Source organism: Patella vulgata, chromosome 4 (assembly GCF_932274485.2).
Source record: "Patella vulgata chromosome 4, xgPatVulg1.2, whole genome shotgun sequence".
NCBI classification, from domain to species: domain Eukaryota; kingdom Metazoa; phylum Mollusca; class Gastropoda; family Patellidae; genus Patella; species Patella vulgata.
Window position 1 is genome coordinate 56,866,745 of NC_065882.2, and position 19,870 is coordinate 56,886,614.

General features: G+C 35.3%; 1 long non-coding RNA gene across 1 annotated transcript; it reads left to right on the forward strand.

The window, feature by feature from the left end:
- Positions 1–657: 657 nt before the first annotated feature.
- Positions 658–10,243, forward strand: LOC126818909 (uncharacterized). Its single transcript, XR_007679404.2, has 2 exons — positions 658–800; positions 9,934–10,243. It is a non-coding gene; the product is annotated as an uncharacterized LOC126818909 (long non-coding RNA).
- The last annotated feature ends 9,627 nt before the right edge of the window (positions 10,244–19,870 follow it).

Consider the following 19,870-nt stretch of genomic DNA (forward strand, 5'->3'; position numbering starts at 1 on the left):
ACAAACAAATCCGGTAACAACTGTTGATTGGGGGTCACCTAAAAGGGGGGGGGGATAAAGAGGGTCGGTATAATACGCCCCCACTAATATGCAGACGTATAAAAAGGGGTCGCATATTATGTTATCTCCCTATTTCTCTTAAAGCTGGAGTCTTGCTTCGTTTGCTTGTTAGTAAAAACATGTACGTGTATAGTGTTTGACAGCAAATGTCGTTGATATTCGCATAATACAAGGCTATTGTGACATTTTATCAGGTTTTCATAAGATAGTCCTTAGGTAACAGCCGCGAACAAACTGTTGATAACATGATACATTTTGATAATATTTTTCTGCAAAACAAGTTTACTCCAAAAATAATATATCACTCCAAATTTGATATATCAGCTAAATCTAATACGTCAAGAAGTATTGAAATATGTGTTAATGATAATATCAAAACGGAATTAAGGAGATTCTTACTTTAAATAAAGTGCAACGGAAATATCCAAAACATAAAAAGAAACACTGTCTTGAACTAAGAAAACATTTCGTTTAGGTTTTTCATGTCTTCATAATATAAAGCCATTAAGGATTTCCGTCATCTCTCGAAATTTCAGAAATCCGACTCCATGTGTGGCGCGTGTTCAATACCAGCTGATAATGTTGTTTCCGGTTAAGTAAACAAGATGGAGAGGGATCGCCATGTTAATACGGCAATCACCACTGGAAAGGAAACGCCAAGAAAATTCTATCAATGAAAGTTAGGCGCAAAAGAATGACGAGGGTGTAATCTTAAACAATACAAGTTACGTCTTCAACAGGTGAAACACACATTTGTAGTGTCATGTGAACACAAATGTTTTGAAATGAGAATATGAAAATGTTTATATTATTTCACCTTAAGTGCCATAATGTTTGGAAGGGTAAATTTCTATTGTGTTCTTTGTAAGTGAGAGATTGGATAAGCAAGAGGTTTACGCGTACATTACTAATTTGATAAATCGCCAACGACGCTGTTGCTATCACTTAGCCAAAGTTACAGACACACAAGAATTTGCATTATCGGATGTCATACCTCGAGTTTATTCAGTCAAGTAATGAAGTTTTGATAAGATAATCAAATGCATTATTATATAAATATAACAAAAACACTTTCCTTGTTAATTAGAAACAAAAGATGCGAAATTCAGCAACACAATATCGTTACATATCCAATATTTTGGAAATATAAGACTATACATGATAAAAAGCAAACTGGCCAAATATTATTCAAATTCACTTTTATTTTCTACCGAGTTCACGCCGCCATCTTTATTTCTCTGGTTTAACGAGAATTAAGATCTATCCACGAACATTGAGCTGGTATTTTACATAGGTTTATATTTTTCTTTATTCCAATAGTCAACATCACTATTTTAGAAAAATGTCAGACCTCATTCCTGTAACATTTAAATAAATAAAATGTTTATCGGCCCATCTTAAAGCACTCTCAAATTTGTGTTCCGCCCAAACAAGGGTTTATGTGACATATAAATCCTTAGTAAGACTAATAACTGTAAATGCATATACGACACGAAACTAACTTCATGCGTTTGGACTGTAATCCTCTTGAATTCGCTCTTCAAAAATGCAATTGAATAAAATAAAAACATGGCTTTTTTGATTATTCTTCAATTAATACAAAAAAAAAGAAAACTTCTATTAGCTTAGCTGTCTTTCGCACACAGTTCAAACGGCAACGCCCACCACACGTGCGTTTTAAATCATGTCTGCTTTTTATCCATTCATTATAGAATTTCAGTTCTCTTCGACGTGATCTTTGCTCTAAGAATACAGATGGTGGGGATTTTTTTCAGAGAATTCTACTTCGGCATCTTCCACATCTGGCATCTGCGTTCAGTTAATTTGCAGAAATTTGTGAGAACTTAGTTCTAAATTTATCAAAAGTAAATATTTTACGACTATCATTAAGTAGTCTAAACAGACATCATGTGACGTTATATCAACTTCTTAATAGCTGGAAATCACAATATGTCCTGCGATATAAACGTTAAACGATTTCTGAACGACACTATCACACATCTTAATCTGGAAACACCAAATTCCCAAAATTTAGGGATAAATTACTCACTTCTATATTTACGATTAGCGGCTTTTGGCTTCTAATGATAGTGGTTTGAGGGTTATGTAATGGGTATAAACTTTCATTTAATATCTATAGACAATTTATGTGATATATCCATTAAGTCTCTCATTTTTATAGTCTCTCTAATAACTTGACAATATAAATGATTTATTATACGGCCTTGCCAGTAATAACTCGTCAACATGGCTGTAAAGCAATAATGGGCTCTTATAAGAAACTCTTCTCTACTGAAATGCATTAAGAAAAAATTGATTCTTTTCTAGAAATGAAACCGATTCATTCACGAGAAAACCTAATCCTGTTCAGAAATCCACAAAAAGGGGGCTTAATGTACTGTTCTGCTCTATCCAGGCTAATGAAGACGGGGCCAACAGAAGCAACTTCAAACCCTAATGTTTAAGACTTATACCAAAATTTGCAAACTCTCATTAAAATTGGTGTTCTGAGTGATCTCAACCTTTCTGTTAAGGACATATGTGTAAGTGACAAACAAATTGCATGTCTTTCCTCTCTTTCTTATACCACACACGCACACATCGCTCATTTCTTTTGAAATACATATCCCGGTTACTAACCTTACCCTTACCTTCTAATATTCGCGTTATTTCAACAAATGCGGGTTAAAATATTAAACAATCTCCATTTTTTAAGGCACGTTGAATGTCACTTTTTAAAATGTAAAAATGCAGAATTCTCACCGGTTTTTTTTTCATTTAGACAACTCATCGATGCACTGATAATTTTTTTTTTAACATAAAGGGCTGTTTTCCCCTCAATGAAGAAATGCTTAAAGTTCAAATAGATAGAATTACTAGCACGTTATTAACAACGAAATCTTATCAAAATAGTTAAAATCTGTTATATAATCCTTTTTGGTGACAGTGAAACTGGATATTGATCAACATGTTCATTTAGAAAAAAGAAATCCACCATGATAACGAGTTTTTATTGACTGTGGTTAGGCTTAAGATAAGTCTGAAGTTATTTCATAAAATCAGTCATGTTTGGGGTGACACAGTTTCTTTTTTTTCTCAGTTATTTGCTAAATTTCAGAAGGGCTATTTTCTCAGTGGAAACATTATGTGGGCGGTTCAAGGTCCAATGATTTGGTTTCATTTGATTAGATTCCTCACCAAAAGCAGATTGTCGGCTTTGCGTAAAGAAAATCAAATAATGCAATAACCTGCGGCTAGAAGAGGGTATAACACAAGGATGTCTTTTCGCTTCACTTTGATTCAATGTCTCAGTTGATGGCGGCTGTTATTAATGACAACGGTGTACCAAATTGTTGATATACTCTTATTCGCGGATCGTGAAAACTCCTCTCGAAAAAAAATATTAGTGGTCATCTATATCAATTTACTGTATCCTCTAGAATCTATTTACATGTTTGGATTAGCAACCCTGCGTCAGTAAGGAAATAATTAGATTATAAAGAAGGCGACAAACGCCGGGTATAATCTGAATTAAAATGTATGTGTAATATGGCCTATGTTTGCCTATACTAATGAAGTAAACCTATCGACGTGGGAGGTTTCTAATTTCCAGTCCTCCAAACTCTCGTTTCAAACATTTTTTGTCCCGTCACCTCTTTTGATGAAATGTAATCATGGTGTGTTTTGGTATCAGGACAGGAACATAATTCATGGAATACCGGGTCGTGAAATTCTACATTCCTGCAATAGCAAGGGGAGAGTGAGTGCGATTGAGTTTGATGAAACTCACCAGCTTCCCAAATTCCAACATGCAATTACTGAAGCTAGGCGAGTTTAGAATGTCACCTTAAAGAAATAAATATTTAAGAGAGCTACTTAATGATATAAACGAGATAATTAGCCAACGCCAAGGTGTAAAGTTGTTTTTATTGTTATAGTTAGAGCATCATGTTATTGTTATCGTACAGTTAATGTTCGAAATTCACGAGTTCTTTTTTAACGGGGTCTACCTGTAATTTGTGGATTAGCTTGTAATTAAATAGATACCATCGCCAAATAAAACCAGAATGTGGTCGTTAAAATCAGATACCAAAGAAGATATCCTACTCGTTGTAACTAAATACATTTTAAATGAGAACATAAAATACATTAAGTAACAGTAAAATCAGGATATTATATTGTGGTTTGGAATTTTCAACACTTTTACACACAAAACACCTTGGCAATGTAAATTCACCTTTTAAACTGTTTATCTAATTAATTATCTAGTATTAAAACTTATGAATAGGATTTTATAAAACTTATGAATAGGATTTTATAAAACTTATGAATAGGATTATATAATACTTGTAAAATATTTTATTTTCTATTCTGTTTTCAAAAAATAATCGATGGGCCGTCCAGTTTTAATCCGTCCAATGCGGAAATCCGTTATATGTCTACAATAAAACGCACTCGGTTCTCAACAATGCGTTTCACACAAAGAAAAAAGCCTTTAACAAGAGTGGAATCGGACATTTGGGTGTTCTTCTAAAAGGCCACTCCAATGTATTTCAGGGCGCAAATTTCAGCTGAACAAATTTCTGTTATCATTTGAAATTCAGATCATTTTAATGTAATTATATTTCTGTTGTTTTTTGTAAAAGGGCAGCCAAGTATTTTACATGAATGAAAGTGGATATGGTCTGAAAATTCAGACTCATTTAATACGGAATCTATTACTGAATCGTCAAATCTTAGCTGGGGTTTAGTTGAAGGAAATAACAAGAAGTGTCCGAACAAATAAACGCAACCCTTTAAAATCTAAAAAAACAAATGCTAGTAATGATATGTAACCTCGTGTGAAAAGTTCCAATAAACATAGATTTACCCTGTTTTAAACATTAGAAGCAATTAAATGGACACTTAATCTTAAAGTAAATAATTATATTGCATGATATCGACAATTGTAAGTGCTGTTCAACTTCCAGTGGACATTTATACGCCTAAAATTAATATTACGGGATTAAGAAAGATCTATTTCTTATGTTTATATGTTGTTTCGGTATCGTGTTGAGTATTACTTACTTAGTATTCTTACCAATGAAGTATCGTAAGCCATATCTCACTTGGATAAGAAATATCTATGTCACTAGCCAATTAAGACGTTTTAAAAATTAAATTACCGAGTTCATTGTATTGAACGTCAAAACATACATATCTGTTTATACTCAAGTAATCTCTTTTGGTTCGACAATCTCGTGGTTTAAAAGCATAAAGGTTCAACCGTCTCATGGTTTAATAGGCTGACGGTTTAACTGTCTCGTTAGTCTGAAGGTTCAACTGTCTCATGGTTTAATAGCCTGAAGGTTCTACGGTCTCGTCGTTTAATAGTCTTGAGTTTCAACTGTCTCGTCGTTTAATAGTCTGGAGGTTCCATAGTCCCGTGGGGTTCAATAGCCACATTTCTTAGTGATCTGAAGGTTCAATAGTCCCATGTCGGAAGGATCAATAGTCCCGTGAGGGTTCAATAATCCCATGTCTTAGTGATCTGAAGGTTCAATAGTTCCATGTCTTAGTGGCCTGAAGGTTCAACTGCCTCATGGTTTAATAGTCTGAAGGTTCAATAGTTCCACTTCTTAGTGGTCTGAACGTTCAATAGTCTTAGAGGTTGTTCAATAATCCCATGTGTTGTTGGTCGTTCAATAGTCTCATAGTGGTCGTTCAATAGTCCCAGGTATTAGTTTTAATAATCTGATGGACACCTTTATTTTTATTGATTAAACCCCTATAAACCAGTCTGTGGAGATATGAATAAAATATTTCCACTAATATCATCCTGTAAAGCGACTCTTACAAGTTGACTTATTTCTATATTCCCAAGCTTTAAATAAACAAATCGTTTTGTCGGATATGAGAGATGGGATCACATTTAAATGCAGTGAACTTGAATTCGATGCCAAGGGATTGATCTTGACACGCACATCGTGTTGAAGATAACCCGGATAGAGGAGAAGTCTTTGTAATTTGAGTGGAAAAATCGTTCATCCTTTCTACAACAGTAATCTTAACAAATCTACCGCCGATTTCTACGTTCGGTTGGAATTCCATGCATCCATAATATGTCAAACGATAAGGAAAAAATTGTCTTATATAAGACTTTAATACTGAGATGTTATTCTATGTCTATTGATATAAACGTATTTCTGTAGAATTATTACATAATAAGTCCTAGCCACAACATTGTTACCGTCAAGACATGTAAAAAGAAAGACAAATTGGTTATCCACCCATCACAAATCATGTATTCCTTGTAATCTCACTTTACACCATTATGTAACTATATAGATATAATCTATAATACATACGTACTGTAGCAATTTAAATATAACGTCTGGAATTCTAATTTCCAAATAAACAGACAAGATCTATAATTAACACGGTAGCCTTTGCCGTTTGACCCTATTAATCAAAGAACAATGTTACAAACTGAAGAGATGTGATATCCTGAGAACAGTATTATTTATTAACTATTCGATTGATTTAGTAACACTGTCAGGCCACGTTACACTTTTTTTTCTCCCTTTGCTGTAGGTGAACATTTTCACTCCTACATTTTAAGTAATAGCTTAAATTTCAATCATCGAGGTCAAACGCGCCAAAACTTTCAAATGGTGTATCATTGCGGTTAAACACCTCGGGAGTTACCGAACCGATTTAGAAATTGGGTATAAAATGAGGCAGAAAATGTCTAAATCGTAATAAACAAAGACATCGAAGATATTATGAACCCATAATATTTTTAGGCTGTCATATTATGATACTGCGCCCTCGTGAAGTGAGCTTCTAGAGATTTTTAAAAGAAAATAAAATAAGACCGTGCATGACATTTCCAATTTTCTGCAACCAAGACAAGACGCCAAAGGTGCTGTTTATCGAATGGGTTGGTCATAATAGTTCCATGAGCATCAGCTAATATTCTCGTTCTATAGCTATTAGCATCCGGATTGCCATGTTTAATCTTTAGAATAAAAATATCTTGAAAGGTGAGCCATGCACCACGGTGCCAGTTTACATTCCTGTCATAAACTCTCAACTTAGGATAGCGAACAAGGCGTTGAATGAAACATCATGAAAACCGACAGAGCACCGCCTCAAGAAAAAACGACGGTAAATGAAGCAAGCAAGAAGTCATCATTCATTCGTCAAAAAGTTAAATCTTCAAATAAATCAGATTCTCAATGACTTGAACGTGGTATGGGTTTTATTTACGGAACTATTTCTGCGAAAATATGCCAACAACTGTAAAGGTTATAATCACATATTTGAATAGAGATTTCACCTTATCATCAGTATTTTTTATTAGCAAAACTATTTCAGTAAATTCGGTGGAATGCACACACTGCAAAAACCGCAGTGTAATCTATTTAGAGAAATGGCTCTTCGTTTGCTAATTTCTATACATAAAAATACTCATTCATCTGATGAACACAATCAGCTTCCCTTACACGTTATGTTAATTATAATCATAAGTAGTCGTTTGATGGGACGAAAACCGAGGACACATTGGCGTGCACGTAAAATAAACCTTGGCAGTTGGAATTCATTATAAGACTAGGCCGTAACGCTGCTGTCCCGGCAACATTTCCCTCATAGCTCACTGTATGGCGGATGCACGGATTTATTAGCCCAGTCGGTTCAGAACAGTAGGCCATTATACGTGTAATGAAGCGCTATATAAATCGAACAATAATAATAATAATAATAATTAAACACCATTTCATTTACCGATATGAATGTACGTTAATAAAATCCGGTAATCAAATAGCGTGTGTCAAAAATATATACATTTGCACATCATATACACACTGTGATTTGTTCAAACAGTATTTTGTATACACAACTAAACTACATATTTATACTAGTTTATTATAAATAGTTTATGAAAGTATGGTAATGGTCGATGTATTTCCGTCAAACTAACAGCTGTTAAACATTAAGGTTTACACCATTGTTCTACAGAAATGGTTGGAAACCAGTGGTGTAATGGTAATTCAGCGATCAAGTGGTTCATTCAGTAATAACTAATAATTTTCATTCCTGCCACCCTACTTAAAAATTTCAAAGAATATCATTAAATATTATATATATTAGCATCAACAATTTATCTGCACAGAAAAAAACCCAGATTATTAGTAGAGCAGTATTATATTAACTAGATTTTTTTTAAATGTCCTGGACCGTAGCTAAAGTAGATTATCGGGAAACAGATTTCAGATTGGGAGATTGTCCGGATAGTTGCAAACCATGTAGTAAAAGGGCAGCTGGAGGATCTTACTACGATCTCAAAGTTTGGGTTATTTTGGACGATTTTAATTGAAGAGATACTTAAAATTGGATACATTACAAATTGTTGGCGGGAACGGAGCTAAACCTCTCGTCACCACAAAATTTCGATCATATGGGGCTAACATGCATGTTTTGATATTTTTACGATTATGTCGGCAATGCGACGGGGGGGCTAGAATAGAGAGTGATGTTCGGCCTACTCATATTCGGTCAAACGTTCTTTAAAGACAAAAAGACAATGTGTAAACAGATGTGCCGCGTATTTTAGTCACATCCGAACATCTAGACAACAACTTTCTGGGCAACCCAAAATCTAATCACTCTACCCCAATCAAAATACAACGTAGGTTTTATGGTTTGCTGTCTGGCCAATAGTCTAAAAACAGCACCGGAAGTTAATTATTATTTTGGTTTTAATTATTTTTTACGACGTCTGTCAGTAAATAAATTCCCGCTACATTTTAACTAAGTAATTAACATGCTGATCAAGTTGGTGTACGCTACTAGATAACTCGCTAATGATAGCCGGATGTCACTCTGTTACAGTGCAGACAACGTCTTAAACGATAATAAGTTGTATCGGTAATGTAGTTGATTCTTTTATAAAATACAGTATGTTATCTGTTTAAAGTAATTGCCATAGATATTCCAAAAATAAAACAGCTATTTACGAAACTATTATCGCAACGGCAACAAATATCCAAAGGAATGGTCTGTAGAACATTGACATGCAGTTGTTCTGTTGTTTTGGCACCAGAGACTAATGTGTGGCAGAAGCCCTTTTTGGATTCTCTACTAAGGGTATTCGAAATATTCTTTACAAAATATAGAACAATCTAATCTAAAATAGATTACAATTTTTGTTTTCTAATTACACCACATTATTATCCAATTTACTTTCTTTAACAGTTCTATGTATATAAACTTTCCCTACTACAGGCATACTATAAGTTCAAATCCATCAGATCCACCCTTGGGTTTTAAAATTCCCACAATTTACAACGAAGCCCCGTTTACCAATATAGGCATTTTGATTGGTTTATAATTCCACGCTATCTGAACACAGTCTTCAAGGAGCCACTGTGGCTAAGTGAGTAAGACACTGCCTCGCTAGCCTGGAGGTCGCGGGTTCGCTCCCGGTATCGACGTCGGCCGAGAGAGTTCATCGGGATTTTCTGGCGTGGTTTCCTATTGTCGGTGGTGCAGGACGCGGGCTGACAAGGACAGCTGTCTAGTCGTTCGCATGGGACGAAAACCGAGGTCCTATATACACATTAACGTGCACAGAAAAAGATCCCCTGACAGTTGGAATTCGATATAAGAGCGCCGCTGTCCGGACAAAATTTCCCTCATAGCACACTGTATGGCGTATGCCTGTCTTCATTAGCCCAGTCGGAGCAGAACAGTAGAGCGTTAAATCCCATTTCATTTCATTTACACAGTTTTTGAAGAAAGTATGTCAGATTCAGATGTCAGTATGTCTATAAAACGAAATTATGCTCTAGACAGAATTATTTTATGGATTTTGTATTTTATATCTTTCAGAAATGAGCTGTAACCCTACTTACCAGACGTCTTCAAACCTCAAGATAATATATCTTCGGAAAATTGGTGTGTCACAATTGAGTAACCTAAGACTTTCTGTTTTGTGATATATTCAAACTTTCTAAGCCATTTCTGTGATATTACAATTTCACATGCAGAGATCGACCAACCCAGATTTGCAAACCAAAACAGTGAGATAAAATGAGTTAAAAAATATAAAGATTTTTAATATGAGAGATTAGATTATTTGTATAGGTTTGAAAGTATGTAAAGAGTATATTATATGAGATAGAGATTAGATTAGATTATGTATATAGGTTTGAAAGTATGTACATAGTAACTAAAGTGTATATTATGTCAATTAATGATCAGATGAAGTATCAATAAAGGCATAACTTTACAATTCTCAGATTCTTAAATTTCAACAATTACCTAATATAACAGGTTCTTAAACGGTTATTAAGATGTCAATAAAAACAGAGTAATCTTAGGGTGTGACAAATATTCCAATGGATACAATATATGAATTTGATCGATTTGTTAATTGTTGTTTATTCCAACATGGGTTGATTTATGGAGCAACCCTACTCAGCCTTACATACGACCCAGAAAATCCCTACTTTAAATTCACTTTCATTGTGAACACATAGATTTTACATTGGAAATCCAGTTTATGGAAAATATTACTTTATCTGATGGTATACCGTATTAATTTGAGCGTTTTGTATCTTATTTCTGGATGGTAAATCTCACTAGGTCTCAAAGGTCCCTAGGATCGTATGGAAGTGAAAACCCAAAACGAAACAAAATAAGGACTGTAGATAGTCCAGGAATTGAATGTTTTAATTCCACGGTTTTATTTATTTTATTTTGCAGTTTTTCTACAAAGCACAAATTAAACATATATTATGCAAGAGCAAAATCTGCCAATTGCAGGTCTTTCTTTAGGTCTGAAATGTTATCTAAATTATTAATTAGACATTACTTAACTTATCCAGATCATAATCAACTCTCGATAGCATCGCTAGGCTGCGATATTTACTGGATTAGAACCCGTTCTGCTGCTTCTGATTAAATCAAAAAAATGGATAATCGAGACTATGTTTTTTTATGGTACCGACTTTAGTAATGATGATCGAGGCTAGGCCCAAAATTCAACCGCTAAATACTCGTTCAGGGTGGATCAATTTGACTGAAATTTTCAGCAAATTCTCTTTACATTATCTAATTTTTAACTATTATAGCGAGAACTACCAGCTCTTTATCTAATCTCCCATAATGTATCTTTAACAACACTAACGTGTTTTATAAAATCATTAACAAGTGCAATAAGTGGATTTTAGTAAAATTACAAAGTTAACCTTTGAAATATAGATCACAAAGTTAAACGACAACCATATGCCTGACATCAAAAGGGCGAAGTAGAATACATGACAAATAATAATGTTATGAATTTTCAATTATAGTTACTGGACTTGATGTTCGTTCTTGATGGACAAGATGATATGCTTTGATGAAGTATACATTCTTTAATATAGACAGAATAGCGACAGACAGACTCCTTTGTGGTTTGATAGAGCTGTATTTTTTTAGACGCACCGAAGTCTATTATTTTGATAACTTTTACTAAAAAGCAAACTATGTCGACATCATCAATACTGAACCTTTCAACAACTTCTTAGAATAATCTACACTGATATTTAAAACTGATGCATTTTAATATGCATGAAAGATTAAATATGTCGTTTCCATTCCCATTCTTAATGCAACCAGGTAACAATAACAAAATTGGAAAACAGACTGTAGCTCAATTAAAACATTAAATTAAGCTGAAAATTTTGGGGTTTTACGTTTAAAAAATTTATTAATTTGATTATGTCATATTCTAATGATAGATAGATGGTACAAATATTGCAGACGAAAGTACGATTGTTTGTGTCCCTTGATTCGTCTGTTTGACTACCAGCCCAGTCCTTTCGTGCTTATATATTTTCGGACTGCCATTCTCCCCAATGTTCGAATGTGTAATTTCTTGTGAATGCTCTATAGATATTTTCAAATTTGCAGCGATTGATCAATTTTATTTGCTCCTTTTACATTCAAAGTTATGAGTTATTGTGAAGTTTGTTCGAATGTTCTTTAGGGTATATTGAATTTCCAGATTATTCGGTCGTAAATGTTGTAAAATATGGTGAAATTGATCGTTGATGCATAAGGTGGAGCCCAATTAAAATTACGAATATGACGACCGTTAATGTTTCTGTATTTTTTAAGCTCGTAGCAATGGTATCTTCAACATTGTATATCCATTGCTTTGATCTGGGGTTGGGGTTTGTTTGTTTTTTTTTTGGGGGGGGGGGGAGGTAAATAGACTTGATAATCTTTGATCTAGACACAAACGTATACAAGGGCATTTTCCTAATTGACTGTGTATTAACTGAAGAATCAGATTGGATTAACCAACATACCAACGTCGCTATAAATAACAGATTTAGTTTATACAACCACGACGTCATTGACACCTTTTATATCCATTTTAAAAAATTATGAAAACCCTGTCTTAGTGTATTAACCTTGTTCTATTACTATATTAAAATAGCTTTTAACGTCCTTTGAGGAAATTTTGCACGGACAGCGGCGCTACGACCTACTCTTATATCGAATTCCGCCAGCCAATGTTATTTTTTGTGCACATCCATGTCTGAACACAACCTCGGTTTTTCATCCCATCCGAACGATTATGCGCCCACCCACCCCCCTTGTCAGGCCCTCTGTCCTGCACCACGTCGCAAAATCCAGAAACCTCCTGGTTAGCGAGCCAATGCCTTACTAACTGAGCCACCGCGGTTCCCTTATTACTATATGTGGAATAATATTAAAATTATGCAGTTTTGTCGTACCTGTTTTCTCCATTAGATACTATATGGTGAGTGGTGGGTTTCCAAGAAGTGTAAAACACACGTTGACGGATGGTTATGAACAGTCACCAGAAGAAGGTCTAAAGATATTGTTAACATTTTGCACTGAAAAGTAAATTTTACAATATGTATTATCGATACTCTCTCGAGATGTTCATATTCCATTGCGTGTTCAGTTTGAGACATTTCTGCAAATTCTGTTCCGGTATACATGCAAGGACAAACATAAACTTGTTATGTTGTATATTGTTTTTCTTGAGCCGCGCGTGTGTGTGTGGGTGTGTGTGTGTGTGTGTGGGGGGGGTGTCAGGTTTTTAACGCCTGCTTCCACCTAGGGTGATATTGCAGACAAAAGTACGGCACCCGCGGCCGCTATACACAGACTCGCGTCCAAGGCAGGCAGCGAGGAATTGCCGAGACGGTCTGGTGTAGGCTGCACGCTACAGCGCCAGCCATTTTCAGGGCCCACGAATTCGGCAGGTGAGTCGTTACACACTCCTTGGCGGGAACCGACTTCCATGGTCAATGGGTGTTGAGGGTTATTGCCTCATAGAAGCTCATAACTATGCAATCGATGAAAACTGTCAGTATAAATGAAATAAAACCAAGTTCGAACAATCCTAAAAAAACGATATTAAGCAAAATAGTGTAATCAGCAAATGGACTGTTCACCGTGCTCAAAATACACGACTACCGAGCTAAATTTGATAAAAGATGTTATTTTGAAACCCTGGAAATTTGACAAAATATACCCCAATGGAGTAAATGGAAGATAGCGGAAACATGCGAAAAAAGATAGAGATATGGCCAAATGATACACGTATCATGCCAAAATCATAATAAAAACCCAGTAAAAATGAAAAGTAAATAAAGTAAGGAAATATTTATGAAAACTATGAGTTATCATATTAATTTTGTGATTTTTTTCTAACAAAATATTCGTTATCTTTTATACAATTTCAAGTAGTGGGCCTTTTTTTGTGGTAAATGGAACAAATTCTTCGTTTTTTATAGTGTGTTAGACGCATCATATTGAAATACATTTAACTGTATCTGTATACAATAAAATCATACTCTCCTAATTGATTCGGTTTAAAATGGTATATACAAGTTTGTGGCAGATAGCGCACATTCTTCACATATATTAATCTTGCCTTGTTCTTCGGGTCGTCGGCAAAGACTATGGCGCTGGCTCACTAACCAGGAGATCCGGTGTTCGATCCCGATAGCGTTTCAGTGGTGCAGCCGGGAGGGTCTAGCGATGAACAGTGACTAGTCGTTCTAATGGGACGAAACACTGAGATTCCGTGTAGAGCCACTTTCGGCAAAATTTCCCTCATACCACACTGCATGGCGTATGTAGTATTTATGAACCCAGTTGGTTCAAAAAGTAGGACGTTAAAACCCATCGCACTCCCTTTTATGTAAAATGAATGAAAATATGATGATAACATTGGATTAAGACGGGTTGAGTTAGGCACATTCGTAATTCTTTTTGTTGTATTCAAGTGAGACATGATAAGGAATAAAAACTTATTACACTTGCAATAAGTCTAAACTAAATACATCACCGATTAATATGGGGCGTAAAAGTACAGATTAATTACAATGACAACTTGACAAGTAAAAACTTGCAGATTTTGTCGCAATAAACTGACAGTTATAATAAACTAAACCGAATAACTCGTAACTAACGACGACTGCAATTACATCATTAAATAAAAATAAACTTTAAAACTGTGGCAAGGATAAGTAATAAGTTAGTGGTAGGAATAATAAGTGCCCATTTTTAGATAGGAAAACAGAATAATGGCTTGTGTATATTACTTTGGCACGTATCAAAGTAATATTCTATCCCGGTCGATATCTGATATCTACAAACTTCCAAAGAATGGAAATTGGAATAAATTTGGGGTTTAAATTGATTAAAATCATCTGCCATTTACTGGCGATATCTTACCAGGTGGCTAAATCATACCCATGGTCTACCCAGGAAGCTGCAGTGGACAAGAGAGTTCTTCGGGATTTTCTGGTGTGGTTTCCCCTTGTCAAAGATACAGGACGCGGGGGCTGGCAAGAACAGCGCCTAGTCCTTAGGATGGGACAAAAACGAAGGCCCGTGTATTAGTTTGCGCGCATGTAAAAGAACCATAGCCAGATGGAATACGGAATAAGTAGGTTACAACACACTGATTAGCATTAGCCCAGATGTAGCAGAAAAGTAAGATGTTAAATCCTATTTCATTTCACGCATCAAATTATTTTTAGAACTTTATGTGTATGCATTGTATCCAAAGTTTCCATTTTCCTGAATATGGCAGTATAGGCGCATCAGTGATAATAGTAAGACGCAAAAATGTCGAGTGGGTGAAACTATATAAAAAAAAAGACAGGAAAATGCCACCTTGAAGGACCTACAACCTTGCCTGTGCCGTAGGTTATTGACGTAGTTACCTTAGCATCTCATGCAGTACTTACGTAGCAATAAAAGATCACTTGCTTGAAATTCTAGAAACGCAGTAAAAATGTTAAGAACCGGATCCAGTTATCCACCTGTGCTTGCCAACAAGAATAAACAAGAGAAAGTGTCAAATTTACACAATATAAACTTGCTGTTAGCAAAATAATACAATAAATGAAAAAAGGATTCTAGATTTTTTTCCGTCTGCTCAAGACAGGTGTTGGCATTTTCCCGCCAAACCGAACACAATATGGCAGAAAAACACTTGTCTGGTAGCCATTTATAACCTCAACTAATTGTAACGTTCAACAACAATTTGACTAAAATGTTTAAAAAAAGGAAAATTGGGATTTATATCTGGCTTTCTTCCTTTCTGGTTTCGTGATTTTTGTCACGTGTAGGGAAAACTCTGAAATTCTACTTCAAATCTTGAATGCCAGCCATATGATTGCGTCAAAGATTTCTTTTAAATGCGTACTGTTCATATAAAATCAATTCGAATGGTGTAAGCCAGGAGTAATAAATTATTTTAATTTTACTCAAGGGTTTGAAAGCAATGTATAAATGAACAATCAAAATGAAAGTTATAACATATGGTGCCAAATAAGTGTGTGTCGATCGTACTCCTACGCACCCCCACACAATTTCAAATTATATCATTTAAAGTAGAGAAAACGTATGCTGGTCGAACAAACGCTGATCTGTCTCGGTCCACCCACTCTCTCCTCTCCCAACCATGGAAACAAAAGAGATGTTGGCAATGCTGGATTTAGATGAAGAGGGGTCCTAGGCTATTCCACTTATGAAGCCACTCCCAATCCCCAACCCTCACGACTAGTGGACAAAGCCGAGGGTGATGTCGGGTATTTAACACTACAATGTAGCAACTGTAACAACTATTATACACCTTGACTTTGAGGCACCCTAAAGCTATAGACCATAAGCTTTATTCGGCAAGGTAAATTGATGGCGATTTAGAAAAGTTATACCATTGTTAACCTATCAAGTCATTCGGTTACACGCAGATAAATTTGCAAACTTGAATGCTCTAATCTGACCAGAATGTCCCCTAATAATTGAAACCTTTAAATTGATCGGAAGCATTGACATGTTAAGTAATCTACAAGACATCGGTTTAAATAGATATACAAAGTAAAACAATTAAAGCTGTGAAACTTGTTAAGATGGTCTAAAGTTTTAAAACTGAAATTAAAAAGCAACCAACACTGTGATTAAACTAGAATAAAGGAGGTGGGGTGGGGTTTAGCGTCTCGTCAAAACATTTTGATCACGTGTTTATTGCTTCGGGACCGATAACAGGTACATGGGTAGACTCCGGTTTTTCGTCCTATCCTAACGAACAGGCAACACTATACCAGTCATTACCTCGGGCTACCCCAGTCATGCAGTAACCGGGTTGTCTAAACTCGATATCAATTTAGACACGGATGTCATAAGCAGGAGCTACATGGTGGCCACCCATTGTCGATAATTAGCCCACTTATCTTTTGCAAAGGTAATTATTAGCTAATTGTATTATATTCACGAATTTCAAGTCTACGGCAGTCTCTTTGACTATGAAAATAATGTGTGTGGCTGTAAATAATATTCATTTAACTCCCACGAAATAAAATTATTCAAACGACCCACTTAACTCAAAATGTATCGATATTTTATATTCAAGAAAACGGTGCACCAGAGTGCCCTCGTGGACGAGGTCGGGATAACCTCTGCCTACGTCATATACATATTAACTAATTAACTGTTATTTAATTGAAGATGGCTGAAATATTTCACTAACATGGTTATATAGGAAGATTTGTTAAGACAAGAGATTATTGGAGTATTGTAATGTTGTCTCTTAAAATACATATATTTCAATATAATTGACAGTAGTATCTTTATGTTAGTAGATAAAGCAGACATAGGATTTCCACAATGTTGATAAACTCCAACTGTGTGAAATATTACCTATATAAGTTGTATATAAATATATCAACAGCTTAACTATCAGCTATTACTAGCCTACGATTACACATCAATCACAAGAAACGACACCCGTAAATGGGTTGGTTGGGCGATTGCTTGGTGTTTCATGTTCGTTGCTTCTACAGATTTAGCAAACAACTTTTAAAAGTGTGTTACGCAAATGCGATTCAGTGGAAAAAGCACTAGGTCCTTATTTGAATTCTACAGGGCCTTAACGGATATAGATTTCTAGAGATTACGGTCCAAGGCTATTTCTTTGCTCCCCACGAGATACAAATGGCCTTTAATTCGTTTTCTCGCTTTCTTCTCCGAGTCATCACTGGATGCCCTCGATCTCGCTTGCCTTGTGGATTCCCTAACGTATGACGCGTAATGAATGCTTGAATGCGGGTGGTGCCACATATTTTTTTTTTATTTTGATGTGTTCTTTCCCACCATACTGGTTTGGGGTACAATCGGGTCAACTTGCGGAGGACCTTTCTTATAGACAAGAATTGATAAATACTTGTAGTTTACATCCAAAGTGTTGGGATAACCTCCACATTTCCGATCCATGAAGTAATGAGTACTTCACATTCGTTTCTCAACACTGTAGTGATGTCTGACATATCAAAAGCCTTCTTAAAACCCACATACACTGCCAGTTTCGGACTGTTCGATGATTATATTTCGTGTTCCGTAAGCTCGATTTGCATTCATTGCTGGATAATTTGGCAGTGATAGCAGCTGAATTCCCCTCATATTTTGACAGTTGGTTAGGGTTAAAATGTGCCCCATTTTCTACTCTTGTGACACCACTTCCTTGTCCTATACAAACGATCAAGCAAAATACTTAGCGTTTGTCCCCATCCTATATATACCTTCACAGAAGACTTCTTCTCCACATAACATACAAGAGAATATCTCTGTTGGTGTGTTTAGAGAAATCCATACCATCCTGTGGATCTTGCAATCGGGAGGGGGTTGTTTCGTCAATAACAAGGTGGTTCATTTCACGGAATTCATCTCACTAACACCACAGGAATCTGACCTTCTATCCGTATATATATGCATACACCATGTCGTACCAGACAATATATAACTATGTAATTACGCTTTGCTACCTTATCAAGTACATTCTGGGATTCTCTTTGAAATCCATCTTTTCTGAAACTTTAAACAAACGCGAGCTAACCGATTCTTGCGTGAATGTGTGTGTTTGGGCGTGAGGTGGTTGGGGTGGGGGTAGTGGGGTAGTAGTCTAAACCAACCCAGGTATGGTGATAATACCTTATACCATATATTCTTTCAATACTATAAAATCTATATGGGACGACAATTATTCCCACCAATCAACATTCACGGTATAAAAAAGGGAAGTTACTCGACCTGATTCCAGAATGTTTCTGGTAGACTATGTCAACCAATGAACCGGACCTTGTTTGATGTTTGATGACGGAAAGGGAGATTTATTTAATTTTGTTTATCAAAGTCTACATGAAATTAAGAGGATATTTAATACACGAATTTTCTTGTTTATTAAACAAATGCTCTTGTATCAGTTACTTCAAAAGGTTATGTGACCTAATGCAATACAAAGTGGGGTGTTGTGTGGTGCGGCAGCAACATGTGTATATATTTTCAAAATTTAAATATATTATTTATTTCATACTATTTAATTCAAACAATATTCAGAAATTATGAAGAGTTTTATTGTTTGACTTGACCGCTGTGTGTTTTCTATTTTTGTTAAATAAAAGAACATGCCTGCTTTATTGAAAAATAATTCTTAAGATGTTATTGATACTCGCTACATGTACCCCCAGTTGTGGTAAGAATTCCATGAATACTGCTACTTCCAGAGTCTTTTCCGGTACTACAAATGTCTCCCCTTCCCCATCTGCAAGTTAGCCTTCCATTGAAAACACAGTTGGCTCTTGTTGATTATAGATGCACATACATATGTTTATAATTTAATCATTTCACCATATACACAGCTGCAATATGGCATCCATTTTACAAAAAAATGAACTATAGAAGACTAGCAGGGATGGCTGTCGGTTGGAAGGAATCTTGGTATATTTTTATTAAAGTGAAATTGCCACCTTGACATTGACTATAGGACAGATCAATCGGACATGTTCAGATTAGATTCATAATTTGAGACAAATATGTTAATCCATTATTGCTTAGATTGACACTTTTAAGAGTCAATTTACGAGTGATATACAATTTATAGTGGTTTATAGGAGTGCAGCATTGCTGTAAGGGGATAATTATGTTTATCACCCAATAATACATTCTACAGTAGATATCGTTTGTGTGATATATTTCATAATCTACTGCGATATCTCCTTAGGAGATTGGTCAGTTGAAAAGGAACTACTTTTTTTATTTTCAAAGAACAGTTCATTTCTTATTAAAAGTAACTTTTTTTTAATATTAAAAATGAACTATTGTTATTCAGTTGACCTTGATGGAAACACTGGGTCAATATAAAGGACTTTGCAATGGTTGAATTGCTGTCAAAAAAGGATGTATCACTACGCCATAATATTCAGTAAAAGTTAAATCTACAGCAAAGAATTAT